Source organism: Pyrus communis, chromosome 15, assembly GCF_041283825.1.
Source record: "Pyrus communis isolate YQ-2024b chromosome 15, ASM4128382v1, whole genome shotgun sequence".
Lineage (NCBI taxonomy): Eukaryota > Viridiplantae > Streptophyta > Magnoliopsida > Rosales > Rosaceae > Pyrus > Pyrus communis.
In genome coordinates, this window is record NC_142579.1 from 10,342,707 (window position 1) to 10,352,397 (window position 9,691).

A 9,691-nucleotide genomic window follows, 5' to 3' on the forward strand; every position below is an offset into this window, starting at 1 on the left:
ATATTAAAGATTACAACAACTTAAATATTATAGACTACAACAACTAATAACAAGGATCTATCTGCCCTTACAGGAATATAGTCAGATGTTGAAAACAACTGCCGTCGGGCAATAATTTCCCTTTTTTTCCTTTCAAAATATGCCTTGCCCATTGGTGTGACAGCCTGTCTTGGATTATTTGTACCATAGGTGTGAAATGACGTTTTTGCCCCTAGTGGATATTTGTCATTTATGTGGTTGTTTTGGGGATTTAGTGGGATGCATCTGGACCACACACACACACACCCTCTCATCGCTATCTCCTTCCCGTATACCTTCCCTGTCCCGTGTGTGTGTCTCTCTCTCTTTTTCTTCTTCGTATGGATAAGACCCAAAACCCGTGAAAACATTGTAGATCGAGGTGGAAAGTTATACCTTTGTGTTTGTGAGGATCATACGAGTTCAACGATTTCACGTTGAACCATGGAACCCCGATTATGGTTACTGTTCATGCACACATGAAATGTTGCTTTTCAGGGAATTTGAAGCTTGTAGGAAGTGAGGTCCTTAGGAAGCTTGGGGTGGTTTGTTGGAAGGATTTGGACGTCGGGATCGTGAGTTGCAAGTTTGGACGGATTTTGTGAAGTTTCTCTGGCGTGAATTCGTGAATTTCAAGGCTTGAAAGTGGTAAGGTTTTGTTCTACTTGTTGTAAGCTTCATTTTGGTACCAATTTCATGGAATTTGGTTGAAAAACGAGTGAGAAACAAAGGTTTGAAAATTTTCCAATTTTCCGGCAACGGCGATGGCACCGGAGGTATGCCGGAGAAGAAGACGGAATATTCTTAATGACGGAATCTGTTAGTTTTAACAGAATATTCCTGACGGTGTTAATTGACTCCGTCAGTGTGCCTGGCACGTGGTGGCGCGTCTGGCTGTGCCTTGGCCGGCGCGTGGCAGCGCGTGGGAGGTCAGAAAATTATTTTAAAAATATGGGGATGTTTGTGAGATTGAGTAAATCACGTTGGTGTATTCACACACCCCATTTGAGCATTGTATGAGAAGTTATTACCTAGGTTTGGTTATGTGCTTTAAATTAACGTTTTTTTATAGTTGTTTCGCAAATAGGTGAGACCAATCCCAAGGACGAGCGCAATCACTCGAGACAAGGGGGTTACGACCCTTCCACATACCAGTGAGTGGGCTTTTAGTTTTCTGTATATACCTATATACTGTGGTTTTTCCCAGAAAATGAAATGGAATGTTTATATGTTTTAAATGCCATGCATTATGTTTGCCTATTGATTTATGCATTAGTAGTTGCATATATGTATATTTGGTGTTGCGGACGCACAGGTAAGTGCCAGGTAAGTTATGATATGATTGTGATTTGTAGTTATGTGAGATGCATAGAGAGCTCATAACATGCACCCCCGGTGTTAGTGCTCCTGCCCAGAGCAAGGCACAGTCCTTCACGTGATGTTCACCTCCCGCACCACACGCTTATCTTGGATCCAAGTTAGGTGCACAGTCCTGTCGTACAGACCACTATAGGTGGTTCCGACTCGTAGGTGACCCGCGATTATTCGCCCAGTCTTCATGTGATCGTAGCACTTGAGCGTATTTATTTACACCCAGTCCTGTCGTACAGACCGCTTTAGGTGGTTCCGACTCGTGTGCAGGTATAGTTAGTGAGTTGGGGATTTGAGCTCTAGATTCAGTCGTACAAGTCACGTTAGGTGACTCCGGTTGACATGTTATTTGCATTGTTTGACATTACCTAGGTTACTTACATTTTATGTGGAGGCATTCGACATGGCATATTTCTGAGCATATTTTCTATATATATGTATATTCTATTTTCTGGGAAGCTATACAAGTTTTACGCCAAGGGGTTAGAACTTTTGATAATGAAATGATTTTGAAAAGCTTTGTTTTTGCCCACTCACACTTTCTGTTTTGTGCCCCTCAAGGTTCTAGTTTGGATTGCTCTTTTGGTGGCTCACGAGGAATTCACAGCATATCTGACAGATTATCACCAGTGTAGGACCCCCTCTGGGTGTGTTTTAGTTAATGTTGGTTCCTCTGGACTGCACTAGGTTTTTTGTGCTCTGAATATTATTTTTCACACTTACGCTTGCACATGTATGTTAACTACTCTATGTGTAGTTTGATTTTTATTTATTCATACTTTTATTATTATTCTTAACTTCTGCATTGTGCACGTGGTTACGTCACCCTCACGTGACGGCCAGCATGCCCTGATTTCAGACGGGGTGTGTCAATTGGAGTATAATTCATGGTGTCCATTTCCATGTTCCTTTTTCTTACTTTTTTTTCTTCAATTTTCTAGCCTTATTTCGTCCCATAGCCCTGGGTATGGAAGATTGACTCGGAGACAGATTTTCTTCAATGATAGAAGATACTTCTTCATCCCTAACTATAGCGGAAACATTTCCAATCACCGGCGTAGGACCATATTTTTCTTGAGGTGGATCATGAAATAATACCCACCCTTTACAAATTTCCCAACAACCTTGATGAGTAAAGGGTTTTTTTCATGTCATCCATATACAACTGCTCTGCTTGGCGTTCCCAAAAAATATAATTACAAAAATTAAAGAAAATTAATTTATGGAATTAAATGTAATATAATTAAATATTTAAAAGAACTTGTGAAAACGCTTACTTCGTCGTATAGATTGGCTCCACTAGCATGTCTTCTTTCGGCCATTATCAAGACTTGATGTCATTTATTCAACCTTGGATGAAGTTGTTTTTACCATTGTGAAGAACAACTCTCATGGTTTCTAGGGTTCAGTGGAGTGGTGTCTTCGTAGAACTCAAAGTACTTTTTGGACGTACGAGTCCAAATGTCTTCACTTGTTTGAGAAATACCCTTGATACTATCTTCTGAGACACATCTATAAGCCTTGCAAAGAGCTTCATCTTTTTGGGTTCAAGTCTTTCCTTTGGTTGAATATGTGGTCATTTGTCAAAATATTGAAAAATTTAAATTTAGATTATTGGAAGAGGTACGAGAGGGGTGTGTATGAAAAGAGTGTTTGACGTGAATAAATTGTGAATAATTGAAATAAAATGAGGTAAGATAGTATGGAAGGGTGAAAATGATGTGAGAAATAGTATAGAAATGGCTTAGGTATTTATAGGAAAAAAAAATTAGAATTAATTTTTTTTATTTTTAATTTTGTCCTTAAAAAATGAAAAATAAAAAACATTTTCCAACGGTTACATGACGTCAATTGATGTCATGTAGCCCTTCGGTGTCGACAGACTAGGCCCTTCAAATAGGCTGGCTAGATGGCTAATAATGCCTAGCCCAATGGCCAAAGGGCTGAAACTTGGCATGTTGGGTCCCTTTTTTTTTTTTTTTTTTGTTTTTTAACCCAGCCCTCTATTGGAGTTGGGTTTTGGAGCATTTCAAACTGAAATTTGGCCTATGGCCCTATAGCCATCTCCATTGGAGATGACCTAATAATATCGGGCTAAAAATTTAACCCATAAGGATTGAAGCAAAAAAAAACTATTTGTGGGTTAAAACCTAAATTTTCTGAGTTTAAAGTTTTAGATTTTAACCCAATGGTTAAAGATGGTCTAATAAGAGTTGTAAGATCATTTAGGCGAATGAAATCTAACAACTTTTCTTTGTATATGTAACTTAAATGTGCATTTTTTATGTGCACTAAAATTCAATGTTGTCTGTAATATCTCTCTCTTATAGAGGTGAACCACCATACATGTGAACTCTTTCTCTATCGTAATATCTGTTTATAGAATTTGGCTATAATACTTATAAGTACTTAGTAATACTACCACCATAAGGCGGTCAACATGCTGTTATGACATCTAAGAAGTATATTTGACTGTCAGATGATGATAATACTAAATACTGTGAATACTGTATCCAGTTCTTCTTCGCCCCTCCCTGCTTCGCTCCTATATTTATTAGTCTACTAGAATAGACTGGACTAGACTACTAGGATAGTCCCATATTTATTAGTCCCGTCTTAGCGAGGCCCCAAAATCGGGCAGACTGCTGAGACCAGATCTTCTTCGCCCCTCCCCGCTTCGCTCCTATTTTCTTCTCTCTAGAAAACTCCTCCTCGTGCGAGGTCGCCATGGATCTGTGGTCCGTATAGGCGAAGAACATCGGCAGAAACTCGATTTTTGAGAAACCTATTTCGTGGGTAGGCGTTGAAGAAGAGAGGATTTCGAGATTCAGATCTTGAATTTGAGGCACATGATTTAGTCTAATGGGTCCGTGAAGGCGAATCACAGCAGCAGAAGCCGTTTCTGCTTATAAACTTGTTTTCAGAGAAACCTATTTTATGGGTTGGCGTTGAAGATGAGAAGGATTTTGAGATTGGGGTCTTGAATTTGAGGCGCATGATTTCGTTTAATGGTTTTCATTCTTCAGTTGTCAAGGCCATGGGGAAGAATAACAATCATGGCAATTCATCAAACTCTTCGTCTTCATCAAGTTTGCTTTCTCAGCTGAAATTAAATTGAATTGCGATCAGACCTTGTTTTGCCGCCCTGGTACCTTAATCCTTCTCAAGTTATAAGTCAATCCCTTCTTTTTTCTTTGGTTTTAATATTGATTGACTTTGGATTATTTTTTTGATTTGCAGAATGCAAGCCTCCAAAGATGGCTGAAGATTTTCTCAAGTCGATCACCTAGGTTTTTTTTTTTTTTTTTCCAGTATTTCTTTCTTTTTAGTTAGTTTTCTGATTGTTTAATTTGTATTATTTTTTCTGTTAATTTGCTTGGTTGCTAAGAAAATTTGATGGGAAAGATCGAAAATTCAAGATTTTGATTCCTTGGTATACTGCTAAATATTTGATTGTTTTTATTTATAAAGTGCATTTTAGTGTTTTTAGACAAAAAAAAAATGGAAAGCTTTTCATAATTAAAAATAAATAATAAAAAAATAGACCTATCTAATCCTACACTGCACCAAACGTTTCACAATTTTAGTACTGTTTAGTCCATGCCAAGCCAATTCAACTTAGTCTCTGAAGCTAGTTCAGTCCGAGATAGTCTGGTGCACCAAATGCACCCTTAGTATAAACATTCAAAATGTTTTAAAACTATGTGAATGCCCACATAATTTGACTAAAGAGGGAAGAAGGGAAGTTAAGATTGTAGAGTAATATTGTAGGCTTAAATACTATAAGTTTGATTGTTACTATTTTGGTATGTAAAGTTTTCTTCATACATTTAAAATGGTGTCGGATCAAAACCTCTATATATAGAGATATGTTTGTATCCTCCTCAGTACAATACACAAGATCAAAGATAGAAAGCACAGACGGAGCCACCTTAGGCTCAGAGGGGGCGGATGTTTGATGGTATTGGTAATAAGGTTGTCATGCAACGCTTTCAAAACATAAAAACACATCGATGGATATTGTGATATGTTGTATGAAAAACCTTATGGACTAATTTATAAGTGTTTTGTTTAGTATATTCTTGAGCTTTTTAATTTGTGACTTTGTTGTTTAAAGATGCCCCCATCCATGTAGATCTTTAGCTTCGTCCTTGGTAGAAAGTGAATACCTAATCTCCCTCCCTTCTTTACTTGCATTCATTGTATGGTACAATTACAAAAACAGTGTGAAACATTGCTCCTGCTTCACTTTAATCTCTAGTAAAAATGTTTTCTCTCTCACTTTTGCCTATTTATAACACGTTATCAGCACAGCTCTCTAACCCTAACCAGTTTTCATTTCCTTGCTAAAAAATGATTCCCGTAAGGATCTTACTGTTTCTCTTCATTCTCTTCCTCACCTGCATTGTGACCCTTCGCCACCACATGGAAGAGTTGCTACCACATGTCTTCTACTAGTCCTCGACATAATAATTACTTATATTTTTTTTATTTCTTATTTGGTGTAGCTTCTAATTACTAACCTATTGTTTATTTATCTAAATTTTATTGCATTTTTAGTTAGTGTGGTATAACCACCCATCCTACACTACATACTTAATTTTACTGTAATTTTAGATGGTGCAGTATAATCACCAATCTTGAGGCAGGAAATCTTGGGGACCTCATTAAGAAAGGAAACACAGCATCCTCCTAAGATCGGGCGAAAGCCATGATCTTTATTCGTTGGCACATTCATGAAAGATTAAGAGCGAATACCTGACAGTTAAAGATCCACTAGCTCTTCCAGAATGCATTGAGAAATAGATATCATCACCAAAAAAACAGTGATTCTCCCAAAAGCTTGTTATTACTGGACACATGTGTGAATCCAAGATTTTAAGTCTGTCCCTGAGTATAGCTACGCAATGTTTAGAATCAACTCTCAGATGAAACTTTGTGAAGAGGATGTCAATGAAGCAAACATGCTAGAAAAGACATTTAGTACTTTTCATGCCTCTAGTTTGCTCATGCAGCAACAATATAGAGAGGCGATTTTACAAAGTACAACTAGTTGATATCAGTACTTCTTGTGGGTGAGTAGAACAATGAACTCCTGATGAAAAATCATTAGTCTCGACCAATTGGATCGGCACCACTCTTAGAAGTGAATGTTGCTTCCTTTGAAGCAATCACCACCTCATTTCGTGGCAGTAATTAAGGCGATGATGTGACTACAAGTGAGGCTGATGAAATCGAAAGGATAAGAACGATGATGTTCAATTTTACAACCAAGGTGCGAGACACGATCCAAACTTGAGCTTTCAAAATGTAAATTTCTGCCAAGGTAAAGCTCATATGAATAAATGTAACAATCCATAAATTATTTGGAAGCAAAATTCGGTGATAGGCCAAAATAAAGTCATGGTTACTCTTTACTATGTTAACCATATTAAATCTCCTTAAAAAAAAAACAATTATTCTAAATTTTATTTTGGTTACTTTATGGCTGCATCTAACCTCCTCGTTAGACTGCCTATGTACCCTCAAACGGGATTAAGCCATTCGTATTTCGCCATCAAATTTAAACCGTTTACTAAAAATATTCAAGTGGTAGATATGTTCAATACTAGACTCAAACAATCGAATCACATTAAACAAGTATCAACTATGAAATCAGAATATCGAATTTAACTTAAAAAGGTAACGTCAGCCTACTGGCCACGCGTCACAGCAGGTGGCGGTTTCTGGCGAATGAAAACCTCATTTTTCGACTAACTCCAAAAATAGCCAAATTTCACAAAATTGTAGAGCATAACTAGGGGAATAATTTTCATACTGAGCCGAAGTTCAATTTGGTCGAGAAATACCTAAAATTTTCCTTGATCCTTCGAAAATCTTAGAAATAGGTGTTACTCGATTCGTCTTCTTCGCTGCTCCGCTGCCCTCACTCTTGTTTGGGATTTGATCCATACCTCAAGGGGAGTTAAACAAGGGTGGTGGTTGATGATGGTAATTGTAGAAACGGCGGATTGCCGCCATGACACCCACGAAACCGACGAGTTTCATTCTTCGTGAATCTAAGGTTAAATCAAATGGAATTTGGGTGGAAATGGAAGAGTGGAGGTCGGGGTGAAGTGTGTAGGTGGTGGTTGGGTGGAATTCGTCAAAAAAATCAGCAAAAATCGTCAAAATTTGCCACCCAAAACCAAGTTGTGTCACGTAGGGAAAACGGATCATGGGTGGATTCGATTCCTTCTTTTTCCTCGTTCTCTCCTTGCTTCCTCTTCCCATTAGTTAGTTTTCCCCTTCCTTCCTCTCATTTTCTTTCTTTCCACCATCACAGCCACACACGTGGCGTCATCTCCACGGTCCCTGCTCCAGCAAAGCGAAAGCCTTCTAGAAATGGAGGGTCAAATGACCAAAATGCCCTTATCTTTGTTCGTTTCTATCTCCTTCGTTATAACTCCTTTTGTGAATGGTTTTCGCCTACACATTCGTGAGATCAAGCTCTATCCAAATATGCCAAGAAATACGGCGAAACGTATAAGGATAAAATATGTCCTTGCATAATTATGTTTAGCCAACTAGGGGCATTTTCGTCTTTTTGACTTATTGAAATAAAATTATATGCTATGAATATAAATGCGTTGTAACTCCGAATACGACTACAAAATACTTAATTAGCAATAAAATTCAGAAGCGGGATTTCATTTCCCCCCATTTGAATTTCATAATTAAATTACATATTTAAAAATAATCAGGTTATTACAATAACAGTCATAGGAATCCTGAAGGAGTCTATAATCGGTGTGGTTGGAATGGGCATTGAGCGCGTACCAGTTGTACACCGAAACATCCTGTAGATCTTTATCAAGCCTCCCTCAAAGGAAAGAATGTCGAGACTAATTTCATCGACTAGGCTGATCTAATGGATATATCTAATCTAGTATTCGATTTATTAGGTTAATTGAACACAACCGACTTTGTTGTGGAAAGGGGGAATGAAGTTCATGGGTCCGAATAAATCATTTTTATTTTTATTGTACTCTTGTTTTCATTATCTGAACTTGTTGTTTAAAGCTTGCATTTCAATTCAATAAAGGTGGCATTGTAGCTTCCCTTTTATTATGAATAAATTGTTTTTAATTTTGATTGTCTTACTCAGAAAGGATGGAAAAAAATTGTGGCAGTTCTCAAAACAAGAACAATGGCGAAGATATCTGTCTCGCAGACTACACAACCACACATACGATACTTTAAGATTGAAAATATTTCTCAAGCCCGATGCTTACAAAAGAAAAAGTAATAACAATATCTGGCCAATTAGACGCAACTAAAGGCTCAGGAAAAGCTTAGGTCATGTTACCAAATGGAGCAATATTCTCCATACAAAATAAGTTATACGCTACACGATCTACAAGAAATTTATTAAGTTTTAAAGATATACGTCCGAATCGATACCACATTGTAACAAAAAATGCAGATAATGTGAAATATTTGTGCATCACCTCCAATGATACCCAGAAGCGTACATTGAAGAAGTTGTGTAGTTTATCAAGTGAATTGTATTATACATATATAAAGACAATTGAAGCACATAATGTCATAAGTCAGAAGTTCATTGATCCAAAAATTGAAATGTTTTGGCATGACTATTTGGGTCATCTAAGATCCACCATGATGTGTAGGATCATTACCAGCAGGGCTGGCCCAGGCCCAGTGCAAGCAGGGCAACCGTCCGGGGCCCAAAAAAATTAGGGGCACCAAACTTATTAGTGTACAAATTTATATACGTTTTCATAAGAATATAAATTTATAAAATTGGTTTAATGACAAAGAAATTTAATCAGAACCGGTGATTTTGTTGTTGGAAATTAATAAGGAGGTCTTGGGTTCAAAACACCATGTGCACTTATTTAGATTCTAATTTTTACAAATTTCTTTTCATAACTGTATAAATTTATAAAATTTGACTAAGTAGTTAGAAGTTTAATTAGAAGCAATGATTTTTGTACTTAAAATTAACGAAAGGTCCTAAGTTCGAAATGCTATGTGCATGTTTATTGTTTTTAATTTTTACGAATTTTTGTTTGGTTGTTAATTTATGTGACATCCCACATCACCCAGGGGAGTGATCCTTATATGTATATTCCCATCCCTACCTAGCACGAGGCCTTTTAGGAGCTCACTGGCTTCGGGTTTCGTAGGAACTCCGAAGTTAAGCGAGAAGGGGATTAGAGCAATCTCATGATAGGTGACCCACTGGGAAGTTGCTCGTGAGTTTCCAAAAACAAAATCATGAGGGCGTGGTCGGGGCCCA